Below are 16,825 nucleotides of genomic sequence, written 5' to 3' on the forward strand. Positions count from 1 at the left end.
TTTGTATGCTAGCCGGGTACAGCAGGCAGGTACGGGCTGCCCCCAACCCCCAGCTGCCTATTTGTACCCGGCTGGGAACCAAAAATATAGAGAAGCCCTTTTTTTTTTAATTATTTCATGAAATAATTAAAAAAAAAAAATGACGTGAGCTTCGCCTAATTTTTGAGTCCAGCCGGGTACAACTAGGCAGCTGGGGATTGGAATCCACAGTGCAGGGTGCCCATGCTTTCTGGGCACCCCCACTGCGAATTGCAGTCCGCAGCCACCCCAGAAAATGGCGCTTTCATAGAAGCGCCATCTTCTGGCGCTGTATCCAACTCTTCTAGCTGCCCTGGTGACGGGTGGCGAGCTAGGTAATAATGGAGTTAGGGCTAGCTGTATATTATCAGCTAGCCCTAAGCCCGAAATTCATGGTGTCACGCCAATATTAGACATGGCCACCATGAATTTCTAGTAATGATAAAAAAAAAACACAACACACAGAAAAATATTTTTATTAGAAATAAAACACAACACAATTAGTGACTCCATCTTTATTGAAATAAAGAACCCCCCTCCGCAGTAATCCTGGGTCAGGGTCCCGCGCCGTCCAATCCGGATCCAATATCATCTGATCGGTTTGCTGGAAGGCAAAGCGATCAGATGATCTGTCAGGTTAAAGGATGTGAATCACATCACACAGCAGCTGATTGTATAAAAGCCGATTATACAATCAGCAGATGCATCAGTAGAAAAAAAAAAAATAATAATACTCACTTATCTGCTGTGCTGATTACCGGCAGCTCCTGGAGCGATCGATTGGACAGGAGTCTGATCCTATACGATCGCTGCAAGAGCTGCCGGTGATCAGCTGATGAAGTCCCCTGACGGCAGGATCAGCTGATAGCCGGCCGGGCGCGAAAAAGCCGGCGAGACTACGATCAGCTGATGCGTCAGGTGACTGCATCAGGTGATCAGCGCCAGGTCCTGCAAGCAAGGTCCTGCCCCGGGGAGACTGCACACAGCCAGAGCGGCGGGACCGGGACAGGAGCGGGCATGGCACCGGGACCCTGCGGACAGGTGAGTATATGACATTTTTTTTTTCTACTGTTCACTTTGTTTTTCGCCGCTGCCTCCACCTCCCGCCCAGACATGGCGCCGCACGGAGCTGACATGCACAGGACGGGAGGTGGACGCAGCGGTGACGGTACCGGGAGGATTCCTGCTTCTGTGTTTACCAACAGAAGGAATCCTCTTCCTGTACACGTCACTGTAGTGCCCACCCCTTGCGTGTATAGCTGCGTTTTTAGTCATAGAAACGCGGCTATATGCGTTATTCATTGCGTTTTTAACATCTCATTGAATTCAATGAGTGAAAAACGCAGTGGAAAACGCAGAAATAATTGACATGCTGCGTTTTTGTGGTCACCACAAAAACGCAGCTAAAAAAAAACGCTGTGTGAGGACAGCACTTCTGAAAACCCATTGACATTGCTGGGGAAGCAATGTCACTGCGTTTTCAGCACAAAAACGCGGTAAAAAACGCCGCTAAAAACGCGGCAAAAACGCCTAGTGCGCACATAGCCTAATAGTGTAATTTTAGGCTGTATTCACACTTAACATTTTGCTGAGTTACTTTTTGTAGCCGCATTTCTCCAAAAACCAAACAAAATGTAAGTTTTGATTGTAGAGATGGAGACTTTCTGCTCCAAAAACTTGGTAAAGAATACGCTGGGTCCAATCCATGAGGACCAGCGCTGTACACGTCAGTGTTATTGAGTGGCCTAATTCACTAAGAGGTACATTTATGTTGAAAGTTGCCCTATTAAACTGCTGTTACGTCTTACCAATGACCTAGTGCTGCCCATTCCCTGCCCATTGTGGTGAAGTGATTGGACATTTCTTGAAAAAATGCCAAAAGTCACTAAAATGTTTGTGCATTTTCCCAGTTGTGTAAAAAAAACTGTCGAAAATGCATTAAAGGGAACCTGTCAGGTGCAATATGCACCCAGAACCACGAGCAGCTCTGGGTGCATATTGGCAATCCCTGCCTAACCGTCCCTGTATACACTACCATAGATAAACAGATCTATAGAAAAAGGATTTCTAAAGATCGTTTAGTATATGCTAATGAGGCGAGGGATTAGGCACAAGGGCGTGAGTTCCCTTGGCTAGTCTGCTCCCTTAGCATGTTAGCACACTCCTGTGGGTGTACTAACATGCTAATGAATGCACAGCAATGCTGCACTTACCTCAGTCTTGATGGCAGCCGGCAGAGGATGGATGTCACTGGGCATGATCCAGATTCCCCAGCACTTCCGGTTATGCGCACTCTACTTCCTTGAAGTCGGGAAGCTTACACCCGGCATCAATTTAGTGCACATGGCTGGAAGTGCTGGGGACTCCGGATCATGCCCAGTGCACATCCATCCTCTGCCGGCCGTCAAGACTGAGGTATGTGTGGCAAAGCTGCACATTCAATAGCATGTTAGTATGCCCACAGGGGTGTGCTAGAGCATGCTATGTGAGCCGACTAGCCAAGGGAACTCATGCCCTTCGACTAGTCATGGGCCTCATTAGCATATAAGAAACGATCTTTAGAAATACTTTTCCTAAAGATCTCATTACCTATGCTAGTGTATACAGGGACGGTTAAGCAGGAATTAGCAATATGCACCCAGACCTGCCTGTGATTCTGCTCGTATATTGCACCTGACAGGCTCCCTTTAAAGGGAACCGGTCACCTAGAATATGCATTCTGACCTATCAGCAGATGCATGTGTGCCCTAATTACACCTCCCTACCCATCTCTGTGCTGTAAAATTGTATATGAAAGTAATAAAAAACATTACCTTCATATTTCGTATGTAAATAGCAGGGAATGTGGTCACAGGGACGGCGCCTTGCCCTATGGACATCTGCATATTTCCGTGGTATCACGCCCCTGTGGGTGTGATACCATGGAGCGACGTCCCCATCGCTCATTCTATCCTGCACGCATTGCAGCACAGGGGCGTGATACCACGGAAATATGCAGACGTCCATAGGGCAAGGCGCCGCCCTTGTGACCACATTCCCTGCTATTTACATACGAAATGTGAAGGTGATGTTTTTTATTACTTTCATATACAATTTTACAGCACAGGGATGGGTAGGGAGGTGTAATTAGGGCACACATGCATCTGCTGATAGGTCAGAACGCATATTCTAGGTGACAGGTTCCCTTTAAACAAAATCTGTCAGTAGGATAGGCAGTTTATATGGGAAGCTGAATAAAATGATACCTTGAGATCTGCGATCTAATGTCTTATTCTTGAGAAATCCACGTTTTTCTTATAACGTAAATGAGCTGTTAAGATCTATGGACTGGACATAGATCTCCCTGAGAATCTGCCTCTAGCGCAGGGTTGGCTGCAGGTTTTTGTGGGCCCTAGGCAAGTGTCAGTGGGCCCCATTCACACACAGACACGCACATGGACAGATACGTACAAAAAGAAGCATACGTACATGTACACATTTGGAGACAAATTCACAAAAATACAGAAACAAGAAATAAATGGTCTTTGTGTGATCCAAACTGTAAACTAGATGTATACCACACTTCCTTTAGAGTCCCCATACATACCACCACTTAGACCGTTGTCTACGTTTTCTGTATAAAGTAATCAGAGCTACAGAGGTGTGGTTTATGGTTTTACTCTTATTTGAAGAAAAACCCTGAAATTTTCACAAATAATTTGGGGAAAAATATTGCACTTTTCAATTTCTAAGTTGTCCCTATAATAGTTAATGGATAACATTTGCCATGTCAGCTTCATGTTGGCATCTTGTTTTCTATGTGCATTTATGCTTGGGAGACATTAGCCCACTTGAAGTTTAGCAGCAAGCTTCTGCAGGCAACGCAAAGAAACCTTTCCAGGGCCAATATTCAAAATATGCTCTTACGTCTCAAGAGGAAGAGCGCTGTTGGTTGCTCCAGTTTTACTCTAATGGCCTATTCCACCACATTGCATTTGAAGAGCCCTTGAGGCATTCATTACCAAGGGAACTTCATCTCTACCCCCCCCCCCCCCCCCCACGAGGTGACCCTATTTTGGACACTATACCTCTGAATCTATTCATGAAGAGGTGTAGTGATCATTTTGATCCAGGAGTTGTACTTTTTACTGGTGCCATATAAACTGGTATGCATTTTTTATCACATGCTTTTGTTTTTAACCTATTTTGTGAGGCAGCGACAGAGAAAGAATGGCACCGTAGCTATTTTTTTGTGTACTGAGTGGGATGCATAGTTTTTTACAATAAAATGTTGCCAAACTCTAAGGGTACTTTCACACTTGCGTTCAGCGGAGTCCGTCACTATGGACTGCGCTATTCTCCATAGACTTGTATGGATGATGCACTGTAACGCAAGTGTCAGCGTTGCATCCGCCGTACGACGCAGCGTCGTTATTTTGACGCTGTGTCGGGCGGAAGGAACGCAGCATGTAACTTTTTTTGAGCAGCGGAATCCTTTGGATTTCACTGCACAGGCTCTCTCTGGCTCCCTGCACCCGTAACCAGGGTACACATCGGGTAACCAAGGAGCCCTGGTTACGTGTGCCGGGAGCCCGACACTTCCCCACTCGGCTCCGCCCCCTCCCGCACTCCATATGTGTACGTGTGTACACACACACACACACACCTGTCCCTCAGCGATGCAGTCCCTGCGGCACTGACGTCGTCAGCCATGGCCCTGCTCGGCTCCACCCACTTCGCACTCCGCACCCCGCACACATTGTCGGCGATCGGCTGATCACCCGGCGGCCGGCTACTGTGAGCGATCGGCTGATCACCCGGCGGCCGGCTACTGTGAGCGATCGGCTGATCACCCGGCGGCCGGCTACTGTGAGCGATCGGCTGATCACCCGGCGGCCGGCTACTGTGAGCGATCGGCTGATCACCTGGCGGCCGGCTACTGTGAGCGATCGGCTGATCGTTCACAATAGTCTGCCGACGGTAAAACTGTAAAAAAAAAAACCCAAACGGATTGCGTTGTTTTGCAGCATCCGTTGTGCCACTATATGCAACACATCCGTTTCATCCATCACACAATGCAATGCAACGGATACCGTTCAACGCAAGTGTGAAAGTAGCCTAAAAGGTATATAATGTCCTTCTTTTTAGGTGTGTATGAGACCTAGGTAGCAAGCTACTTTTATTGCTTGGGTTATACAGGTGTCGTGATGCTGACTGGACCTATGTATTTATTTTTTTTCCTACGTTAATACTGCAAAGGACTGGAAAAAATGCTATTTTGATTTTCTTCTATTTTTTTTTTTATTCAACATGGTTATAAGGGAAATTATAACATCAGTAAGATAACGTTACTTTAAGGCTGACATCCTCATGACTGGTAATACACAAAGAACCATAACATCTGTGTATTACAGAGACTCAGAACCAATGGAGGTATCACTGGCACTAGAGTGTCATTCCTAACACCTCGGCCTGGTGATCCTTCAAAGCTTGGACTTTGTGATCAGGCTGGGCGTCATCTCCTGTTTACTATAGGACAGAGTGTTTGACGAAACAAGGTATTTAATATGCAATGATCTAGCCCATGGTCCAGTGACACCTGCAATTTCAATCTTACAGTATACACTGGAGAATAAAATTAGAGAACAACACAATTTCCTAAATGTTAAGGTCATTGTGTAGTCCTATGTGATTATATCCTAACATAAGTAAACTCACAGTATTGTAAATATATTTCATAAATTGAATTTATTGTAAAGCACATAATACAAATGTAAATGAGATAAATGAAAAAATAACACTGATCAAAATTAGAGAACACTTTCAGATACCTGTAAGCTATTGGTGTAAATCTGGCAGCTGGTGCTAATTTCCTTAATTATCTGACAAACCCTATGTAACTGACAGCCTAACTTTCCAGTTTCCACTGACTTTGCAAAAGTGGTGTGCTGTGCCAAAGTGACTGAAACCCTCCAGCAGCAAGTTGTCCAGATGAAGGCCAAAGGAGTGACCCTATCAGCCATAGCAAGAGAAGTTGGTCATTTCAAGTCTGTGATTTTGAGAATACTGCAAAATCACAATCTCTTTAAAGTTCCCCAAAAAGGCTGGTCGCCCACGAATGAAAATGAAAGAGAGGACAGGATAATGCGGAGAATCTCCATAAGTAACTGTTTCAACACTACAGCTGGAATTGCTCTCCAGTTCAGCATTGAACAGGGTAAGGATGTGTCTCATCGTACAGTGTCACGATAAGCGCATTTGGACTGAAAGCCCACTCTGAGGTGACCAAAACTCTCATTAGCAGATAGAATTAAAAGGCTAGACTCACCTTTGGTGAGGAGCATGTTGTGTGGACAAAGGAGAAGTGGTCCACAGTTCATTTTAGTGATGATGGCTTTGGGTCTGAATAGAAACATTATTTTCGTCGACAAACTGGGGAAAGACTGAACCCAAAGTGTGTGAAGAAGTCAGTGAAAGCTGGAGGAGGAAGTGTCATGGTTTTGGGAATGTTTTATACAGCAAGAGTTGTACCTTTCATACAGCTACATGGCAGAGTGAATGGAAGTGTGTATCAGAACCTTCTTCAACAACACGTGGTTTCTTACTTGTGCTCATGACTCAATCAGCCAGGAATCTTCATGCAGGACAATGCCCCCTGTCACACAGCAAAACAGGTAAAGCAGTCCCTTGAAACAGAAAACATTGAAACAATGAAATGGTCAGTCAAGAGTCCTGATCTAAACCCAATAAAAACCTCTGGAAAATCCTTGGTGATAAAGTTATGGCCAAGAAACCCACAAGAGTCAAAGAACAGTGAAAGAGACTGGAAGAAGAGTGGACCAAAATCCCACCAGAGCAGTGAGAGACTAGTGATGTCCTGTGGCCTCAGATGTGCTGAAGTCATTTACAGCAAAGTCCTGTACACGTCCTACTGATTAGTGGCTGTTACCTTCAGAAAATGTACTTATAATCTTTCTCTGTGCTACAGTCATTGCTGTTCTCTAATTATGATCATCACATTTTGGACACAATAAAGGTTTTATGTTGATAAACTTTGGATCTTTTGTAAAACACTGTTCTAGTAGCATGATGCACCCCTGAGGCCAGTTTCACATTGCATTTTCACCTATGTTCACTGGTCCCATCGGGGCAAACATCCACCCCCCAAAACGTGTTTCGGACGCATACGCCGACGGGGGCATTGACTATAATGGAGCAAACGGAGTCAGCGTGTGCTCTATCTTGCACCATTTTTGGGCACATACGTTTTCTGCATGCGGACACCAAAACGTAGTCTACATGGTCAACGTAGATTACGTTATTTCTGAAAAAAACCAAGTGATCATACATTGTTTTCTAATTTTGATCTCCAGTGTAGGCCGTCCTGGAATTATGGGCCCAGGTCTAGGCATATAAAAGATGGACTTCACAGTGGAAGGTGTAGCCCATGTGGGTGAGGTGCGGGGCAGCCAGAGATGGATGTGATCCATAAACCTTTCTCCTACAATCAAGGAAATGGAAGAATAACTTTAGACGGAAACATCTAAGTATCTGTTCTTTCTCCTTTTATTTTACCACTGTTTTATGTGTGTGTTTCTAAGCACTAACCTTTAATAATGTTTTACCTTGTATGCTGTAAGGAATCCATAGCCTTCCAGTGTGTGTCCTTTTGACGATCAGTAGTATATATTTTGAGACCCCCGTGCATTTGATGAGTGGTGGCTGTGTCCGGGGGGGTGTGTGTGGATTGTGTCACGGTGATTTATGCTCACTTTGCAACCTATAATAGGTGCAGTGCAAGATTGAGTGAGAGAAAAGACATTAACCCTCGCAGTCACGCCTCACGTCACATGCTAAGTATGTATGTGGCAATGATCATCATTAAAATCAGTGCTTAGGCTGCGATCCAAGCTGAGATATGGCTGTTATTAGGGCGTTTTGCATAAGTCCTTGGCTACGGAGTTCCCCCACTAAGGATATATGACTAAAGTCATCGGCAGGGAAAGGATCACTTCGGCAGGTTTTTTTTATAGCTTTCTTTTTTTTTTATTTCCTTTCTGTAAAAGTATGTATTTGTGGCTGCTAATCATTCCTTTCTCACCTTTTCATTGGGGGACACAGACATTGGGTTATATGGTGTCTCTAGGGAGGCGTGACACTAGGTTTGAAAAAAGTGTTAGCTCCTCCTCTCACAGCATATAACCCCAGCTAGGCGGGAACTAGCTCAGTTTTTTTCCTAGTGTCAGCAGGGAGGCTGACATGTCTGGATTGAGCTCCACCAGAGGTGCCTCAGCCCAGCTTATTTTTACTTTTTATTTTGTTTTTCTTTTCTTATTCATTCTATTTTTGATAGGAGCAATACCAGGGTGTGCTCACCCTCGTTCCCCCCCGTGTACGGGCAGAGGAAACCTGGCGTGCACAAGCAGTCAGTCTTCCCTCGCGCCCAAGTGGTCGGGTCTGCGTACCCCTCCAGGCTCCCTGGAAGCACCTCACACCAAGGTAGCTCCAGAGGGCTAGCAGAGCCGAGGACCTGCTTCAGCCTTGACCTGAAGATGCGTCCCCGAGATCCCCGCATCCCAGGACCGAGGCGTCTTCAGACGGAGCCAGGAGCAGGTAGGGAGACGACGAGTCATTTCCCTGCATCCAAACCGCCGCCTGGAAAGGCACAGGTGGGGCGATGCAGGCCGTGATCCCGGGGAGCATCATTAATTTAGCTCCAGGCATCGGCCTGCATTCTAGCAACGCCCCCTCCACTGCTCTAGAAGCCGCTCCCTCAAGTGGGCTGTCTCTCCCCTCCATGCTGCCAGAGAACACTGGACGCCATGACATGTGGGGAGCAGACACTGGTGAGATCACCTCCTTGGCTCTGCGATTCTGCAGCACTATATACCGCTCTGCTCAGTGGTATATCGCTGTCTTTCTATCGGCGTGTGTCTGCTGGCTGGCGGTGTATATCAGCTTTTAGCAGTATATACTAACTGTGCCTGTAGGTATATACCGACTGTTTGACAGGGTGTGCTACTTTACTCGGTATATACCGGCTCTGCATAGCAGTCATTTATAATACTGCTAGCAGCTCCTCACCCACAGCAGTCCCTTTATAATACTGCTAGAGGCTCACTGTACTTATTGTGGAACTGTTGCTGACATGCGTAACCGCAAGGGTGATAAAGCTTCCCAGGCATCCTCTACGGACCTCTACTATGCTTGTACCACCTGTGGACGCTCGTTTTCTAATGGCCGAGGCTATCCACTATGCCGGGGCTGCGATGCCCCTACTACCGTGTCACAACAGCCTCCGCTGCCGGACCAGGAGGTCGTGCAGTCTGTGGATTTGGCTGCGGCCACTATCCAGGCAGTACCCCAGTCTGACGTTATTCCTGCCTGGGCTCTTCTAATGTCTAAGAGGTTAGATGACCTGGCCGCTCAGATATCCCAGCTTTCCACAGGCTCTCACAGCCTCCCCCTGGCTCAGCTCCCCCAGGGGAGCCCGCCTCGTCTGGTGTCTCGTTCCCAGTACGTAAAAAGGCTGTCTCCAAAAGGCGCCATTGCGACCGTTACGTCTCGTCTGACTCGGGTGATGATCAGTCTGACTCTGGCTCCGTGACCTTTAGTACTCACGATTCCCAAGACTCTGACTCTGGTTCAGATGTCCCTTCTGAGTCTAGACATATGGAAGACACATTAATTTCAGCTGTCAATCACTCTCTGTCGATTTCTGATCAGCCTTCGGACCCGACTTTTCAGTCGGCAATCAAGCGGGCCAAGAAGCCTCCTAAGTCCTTTGCCCAGGATCCGATTTTTCATCAAATCATATCTAAACGGTGGGATCACCCTGATAGGAGGTTTTAATAAAAAATCCTCCTCTTCATTCGCTTATCCCTTTCCATCGGAACTGGTTAAGCTCTGGTCAGTACCCCCCGTTGTGGATCCGCTAGTATCTAGGCTGGCTAAACACACGGTTATGGCTGTCTCAGACACCGCGTCTCTCAAGGACTCGTCCGACCGCGCAGTTGATGCTGCGGTCAAATCTATTTTCCAGGCTTCGGGCTCCTCTCTGCTTTCCCTGTTAGCTCTCACCACCCATGTCAAGGCAATGAGTGTGTGGAGTAGGAACTTGCGCAAGTTGCTTCGCTCTTGCAATATTCCTTCAGAGGCTCTTGAGATCCTTGATTTGTTCTCTCTAGCCTCTAATTATTTTCTTCACGGCTCCCTAGATGCAGCTAGTTTGTCAGCCCTAACGGCAGCCAACGCTGTTTTTGCCCGCAGAGTAATGTGGCTAAAGATATTGAACGCGGACAGTGCCTCCAAGAAGTCCCTGTCCACACTCCCCTTCCAGGGTCTTCGTCTGTTTGGAGAATCCCTGGACAAGCTTATATCTGAGACGACGGGTGGTAAAAGTACCATTCTTCCACAAAAGCGGCCTGTATCCAAAAATTTTAAAAAGTCTTCTTGGCGCAGGCAGTCCTTTCGGCCCGCCCCCCAAAAACCAGTACAGGGGTCATCGCAACGCTCAGATCGGGGATCCGGTCCCTCAAGGGACTCTTCCTGGCGTTCCCACTCCAGGCAATCTAAACCCAAGGGACCTCGCCCCGCGAAGGCCCCTTCAGCATGACGCCGGGTACCCATCAGAGCCGACTCCTGTTGGAGGGCGGCTTCTGCTTTTTCGGGATATCTAGCTAGACCATACTCATGATGCTTGGGTTCGAGAAATTGTCACCTCAGGTTACAAGATCGATTTCCATTCCCTACCGGCCAACAGGTTTCTCCGTTCTCGGCTTCCAAAGTCCACAATGCAAAGCCAGGCCTTATGTCAGGCCATAGCCTCTGTGCAAAAAAGCAAACATTATCATTCCAGTGCCCCTGGAACAGCGCGGCAAAGGTTTCTATTCAAACCTCTTTGTCGTCCCCAAAAAAGATGGCTCTATCCGTCCTATCCTGGACCTCAAAAGGCTAAACAGGTCCGTACGGATTCGGACCTTCCGAATGGTGTCATTGCGAGCCGTACTAGCTGCTATGGAACCGGGAGAATTCCTAGCTTCCATAGACATTCAAGATGCTTATTTACACATTCCCATATGTGTATCGCATCAACGGTTCCTTCGTTTTGCCGTAGGACACAGTCAGCTCCATCGTCTGGTGGACTCGGGTCTCATCCGTATCTCAGGGGAATTCCTTCCGCCCTGTCCACTGGCACGTAGTCACGACAGATGCCAGCCTGTTAGGCTGGGGGGCGGTGTTTCTCCACCACACTGCTCACGGACGCTGGTCTCACCCCGAGCGATCCCTTCATATCAACGTTCTGGAGATCAGGGCCATATTTCTGGCCCTTCAGACCTTTTCAACCCTTGCTTCTGGGCCTCCCGGTTCGGATCCAGTCAGACAATGCCACTGCTGTGGCTTACGTCAACCGTCAGGGAGGAACTCGCAGCAGGGCAGCGATGAAAGAAGTCTCCAGGATTTTTCTTTGGGCAGAGATACACATTCCCATTATTTCAGCTGTCCATATTCCGGGGATAGACTACTGGGCCGCAGACTTTCTCAGCAGGCAAGGTCTAGCGGCAGGGGAATGGTCCCTCCAGGTGTTCCATCAGATCACTCTTCGTTGGGGGCTCCCAGATGTGGACCTCATGGTGTCTCGGCTAAACGCCAAAGTACATCCCTTCGTATCCCGGTCGAGAGACTCGCTAGCGCTCGGCTCGGAAGCTCTAGTCCTCCCGTGGTCGCAGTTTCGCCTGCCATACGTTTTCCTTCCGTTCCCTCTCATTCCGAGAGTAATCAAGAAAATCAAAGCGGAGGGAATCCCGGTGATCCTCTTGGCCCCGGACTGGCCAAGAAGAGCCTGGTTTCTAGAGCTCCTCCACCTTCTCGGCGACACTCCCTGGCGTCTTCCCGACCGCCCGGATCTTCTGTCGCAAGGTCCAATATTCCACCAGAATACAGCACAGCTGCATTTTACGGTGTGGCGCTTGAATCCGTGATTCTAGCCAAGTCGCGTCTTTCTTCCAGGGTAGTTCAAACCATGCTTAATGCTCGCAATCCTTCCTCTGCCAGCATTTATCACAGGACCTGGAAGACCTATCTGTCCTGGTGTGACCGTCATAATCGGTCGCCCCTTACCTTTTCAATCCCTAATGTTCTTGCCTTTTTGCAAGACGGTATGGACTTGGTTCTTGCTCTCAATACCCTTTAAAGGACAAGTTTCTGCCTTGTCAATTTTTTTCCAGAAGCAGCTGGCTTCTCGCCCTCAGGTCCTTACCTTTCTTCAAGGGGTGGCGCATTTGGTCCCCCCTTATCGTCACCCCTTAGATCCCTGGGATCTTAATTTGATTCTCGGAGCTCTTCAGCTTCCTCCTTTCGAACCCTTGAGAGAAATCTCTCTTCAACGGCTGTCTTGGAAAGTTGCCTTTTTAGTCGCTATTACCTCTATCAGGCGAGTGTCCGAACTGGCAGCTCTGTCCTGTCGCTCGCCTTACCTGATATTCCATCATAAGGTGGTCCGTCGGCCTTCCCCCGCCTTCCTTCCGAAGGTCGTATCCTCTTTCCACCTGAACGAGGACATTGTGTCCTTCACACTTTCGATCTTGTCAGGGCTCTGCGGATCTACATCTCCAGAACAGCGCCGTTGCGCAAGTCCAATGCCCGTTTCGTGCTCTCAGAAGGACACAAAAAGGGCGACCGGGCTTCCAAATCCACGATTTCTCGATGGATTAGGACTGCCATCTGAAACTTACAAAACACGAGGTGTCGTTCCCCCTCAATCTGTGCAGGCCCACTCTACACGAGCAGTGGGTGCCTCCTGGGCTATCCGCCATCAGGCTTCGGCGGGCCAACTTTGCAAGGCCGCTACCTGGTCCAGTGTGCACACGTTTACAAAATTCTACAGAGTGCATACGCATGCCTCCGCGGATGCTGCTCTTGGAAAACAAGTCCTTCAGGCGGCAGTGGCCCATTTATAAGTGGCCACTGCTCGGTTTTTTGACAGTGTTTGTTTTGAGTTCCCTGAAGTTGCAGTTGTTAGTCAGCTCTATGGCTGATGTTCTACACTGTTAATAGTTCAGTTCCCACCCAGGGACTGCTTTGGGACGTCCCAATGTCTGTGTCCCCCAATGAAAAGGCGAGAAAGGAAAGGACATTTTTGTGTACTCACCGTAAAACGTCTTTCTTGGAGCCTTTCATTGGGGGACACAGCTCCCGCCCTTGTGGTTTTGGTTGTCCTTCTCCTACTGCTTTTACAACAAACTGAGCTAGTTCCCGCCTAGCTGGGGTTATATGCTGTGGGAGGAGGAGCTAACACTTTTTTTCAAACCTAGTGTCACGCCTCCCTGGAGACACCATATAACCCAATGTCTGTGTCCCCCAATGAAAGGCTCCAAGAAAGACATTTTACGGTGAGTACACAAAAATGTCCTTTTTTGCATTTCGGTTTTATTAAACCTTTTGCCTTGTTTGGCCTCTATTCCTTCTGTGTTGCGCTGTTTATTACTGGGTACAGGGTCAGTTATCTGAGAACTTGTCTCTAAGGCCCTGTGCGCACACTGCGTTTTTACCCGCGCTTTTTTTGCGTTTTTGCTGCAGAAATTTCTTGAGATAATGGTTGTAACCTTTCTGCAGACATTCCCCAGCAAAACCTGTAGAAAAAAAAATTACCCGTGCGCACACTGCGTTTTTTTTTCTCCAAATTCTTTCTGCAGAATTTCTTGAGAAAAAGAATGAGCATGTCACTTCTTTTCTGCAGGTACCTACGTTGCCTTTGATAATGGTAAAAAAAACGCAGGGACTAACCTGCGGAAAAAACGCACCAAAACTGCGGTAAAACTGCATGCGGTTTTCGGTGAGTTATTGGTGCTTTTTTTAACCGCAAGTGCGGTAATCTTTCAGACTGAAGAAATTTCTTGACAAAAATCCTTTCTAGTGTGAACAAAGCCTAACACGGGCTTTTGAATGAGGCCTAAGCTCACTGCTGTCGGTCCACCACCATAAACCAAAAGCCACAACCATCCAGATGGCCACTGTAGGAACTCTCCTTCCATCATCTACATGTTTTTTTCAGCATCACTCTTGTTGGTCTCCAATGATTTGTGACCTGCCGGCAGCTCCAGTGTTTCATAGAGCGTGCCAGAAATAACAACTCAATGCAACTCTGAGAGCCTCGTTCAGACCTTGTTCTGGCTCATAGAATTTCATTGAGCGCTTGTGACATAACTTCTGGCTTCCGGCCAGTCAAACGTTATGGTCACAACTTTATGCTGCAGGACCGAAGCAGCACCAAAAAAGAATGAAAACACTGGTGGGCGAGTATAAGGCTGGGGCTGTGGGCTTAGATTTATAGCACCACTCCAGCTGAGAAGACCAAAACGATGGAGTGGTGCTATAGATTTCATTTGATACAATTTCTTGGAGCAAAACGCTGTTCTAACTGGAGGGCCCTTTCTTCGGAGTTTCATCTATTAACGCTCTTGATCTGGCAGATGCGTGCATTAAATGGACTGCTCATTGATTTCTGGAGAACTTGTGTAGTGCTTAGGAAGTTGAACATTTGTAGCTAGTTCCCCAGCCTAGAGAGTACTGCTGATCCATTGTATCATCTGGAGGCACTTCTATCCAAACCCAGTGGTTACACATACTTCTGTCTTTTTCTGTTTTAAAAGCATTCATAATGGAAAGTGAGGCCATCTTTGGATATAATGTAGAAATCTATAGATATTTCAGAGTTTTGACAGTAGCTCTGTTAATGTATTGATTAAAACTTTATCACTCTCACTAGAGGAGAAACAACTTTGAAAGGTTTTTGGCAAAATCACAATGTGGTCTTATAATATACACACATTTATTAATTTGGGGCAATATAACTTTTAAATCTGCCCCGTTTTGGACATATCACCTCCCCCACCACACACCCAAAGTATATCCCTTCAGACTGTTTACTGTTGCCATTGGATCCTTTGGCTGTAGTTTCGGTGCTCGTGGTCGAACATGCACAATGTAGCTATCTGCTGGCTTCCTGCTAGCATGCTCTACCCTGGGTTGTGTCTAGAACAGTTTATCCTATAAGGCAGGGGTGGGCAATTAATTTTCCCATGGGGCCGCATGAGAAATTGGGATTGGTTTAGAGGGCCGGACTAATATAATTACCTCAGTTCTACCCAATATATTACATCACTACACCCCCTCCATATACTACACCTGTAATAAACTACACCACTACACCCCTATATACTACGCCTGTATTATACTACACCCCCCATATACACCTGTATTATACTACACTCCCTCCATATAAATGTAATATACTACACCCCCATATACACCTGTATTATACTACACCACTATATAATACACCTCCGATATACTACATCATTACACCCCTATATACTACACCTGTAATATACTACATCACTACACCCCTATATACTACACCTGTAATATACTACATCACTACACCCCATATACTACACCTGTAATATAGTACACCTCCATATAGCACACCTGTAATATACTACATCACTACACCCCATATACTACACCTGTAATATAGTACACCTCCATATAGCACACCTGTAATATACTACATCACTACACCCCATATACTACACCTGTAATATAGTACACCTCCATATAGCACACCTGTAATATACTACATCACTACACCCCTATATACACCTGTAATATACTACATCACTACACCCCTATATACACCTGTAATATACTACACCTCCATATAGCACACCTGTAATATACTACCTCTCCATATAGCACACCTGTAATATACTACACCTCCATATAGTACACCTGTAATATACTACATCACTACACCCCTATATACACCTGTAATATACACCTCCATATAGCACACCTGTAATATACTACACCTCCATATAGTACACCTGTAATATACTACCCCTCCATATAGCACACCTGTAATATACTACACCTCCATATAGCACACCTGTAATATACTACACCTCCAGATAGCACACCTGTAATATACTACATCACTACACCCCCTATATAGCACACCTGTAATATACTACACCTCCATATAGCACACCTGTAATATACTACATCACTACACCCCTATATAGCACACCTGTAATATACTACACCTCCATATAGCACACATGTAATATACTACACCTCCATATAGTACACCTGTATTATACTACACCCCCATATGTCACACACCCTGCTCTCCATACAGCCTGCACCCCCATATCACACACACTACACCCCCATATGTCACACACCCTGCCCACATATTTCACCCTGCCTGTACCCCAACTTACCCCTCTCAAACACTCTGCACCCCTTCACATCCTTCTGTCAGTCTGCAGCTCTCATATGCCACTCACCCTGCAACTCCATCTTCCCACATATGCCACTCACCCTGCAACTCCATCTTCCCACATATGCCACTCACCCTGCAACTCCATCTTCCCACATATGCCACTCACCCTGCAGCTCCATCTTCCCTCATATGCCACTCACCCTGCAACTCCATCTTCCCACATATGCCACTCACCCTGCAACTCCATCTTCCCACATATGCCACTCACCCTGCAACTCCATCTTCCCTCATATGCCACTCACCCTGCAACTCCATCTTCCCTCATATGCCACTCACCCTGCAGCTCCATCTTCCCACATATGCCACTCACCCTGCAACTCCATCTTCCCTCATATGCCACTCACCCTGCAGCTCCATCTTCCCTCATATGCCACTCACCCTGCAGCTCCATCTTCCCTCATATGCCACTCACCCTGCAACTCCATCTTCCCACATATGCCAATCACCCTGCAGCTCCATCTTCCCACATATGCCACTCAC

The 16,825-nt window shown here is 46.9% G+C and overlaps 1 protein-coding gene across 1 annotated transcript in view; it reads left to right on the top strand.

Moving 5' to 3' along the window:
* Window positions 1–16,825, top strand: part of GALNT1 (polypeptide N-acetylgalactosaminyltransferase 1) — a 224,930-nt gene that overhangs the window by 30,476 nt on the left and 177,629 nt on the right. The gene's annotated exons all lie outside the window — the stretch shown is intronic.

The sequence above is a fragment of the Anomaloglossus baeobatrachus genome, chromosome 6, assembly GCF_048569485.1.
Source record: "Anomaloglossus baeobatrachus isolate aAnoBae1 chromosome 6, aAnoBae1.hap1, whole genome shotgun sequence".
In the NCBI taxonomy this organism is placed as follows: Eukaryota; Metazoa; Chordata; class Amphibia; order Anura; family Aromobatidae; genus Anomaloglossus; species Anomaloglossus baeobatrachus.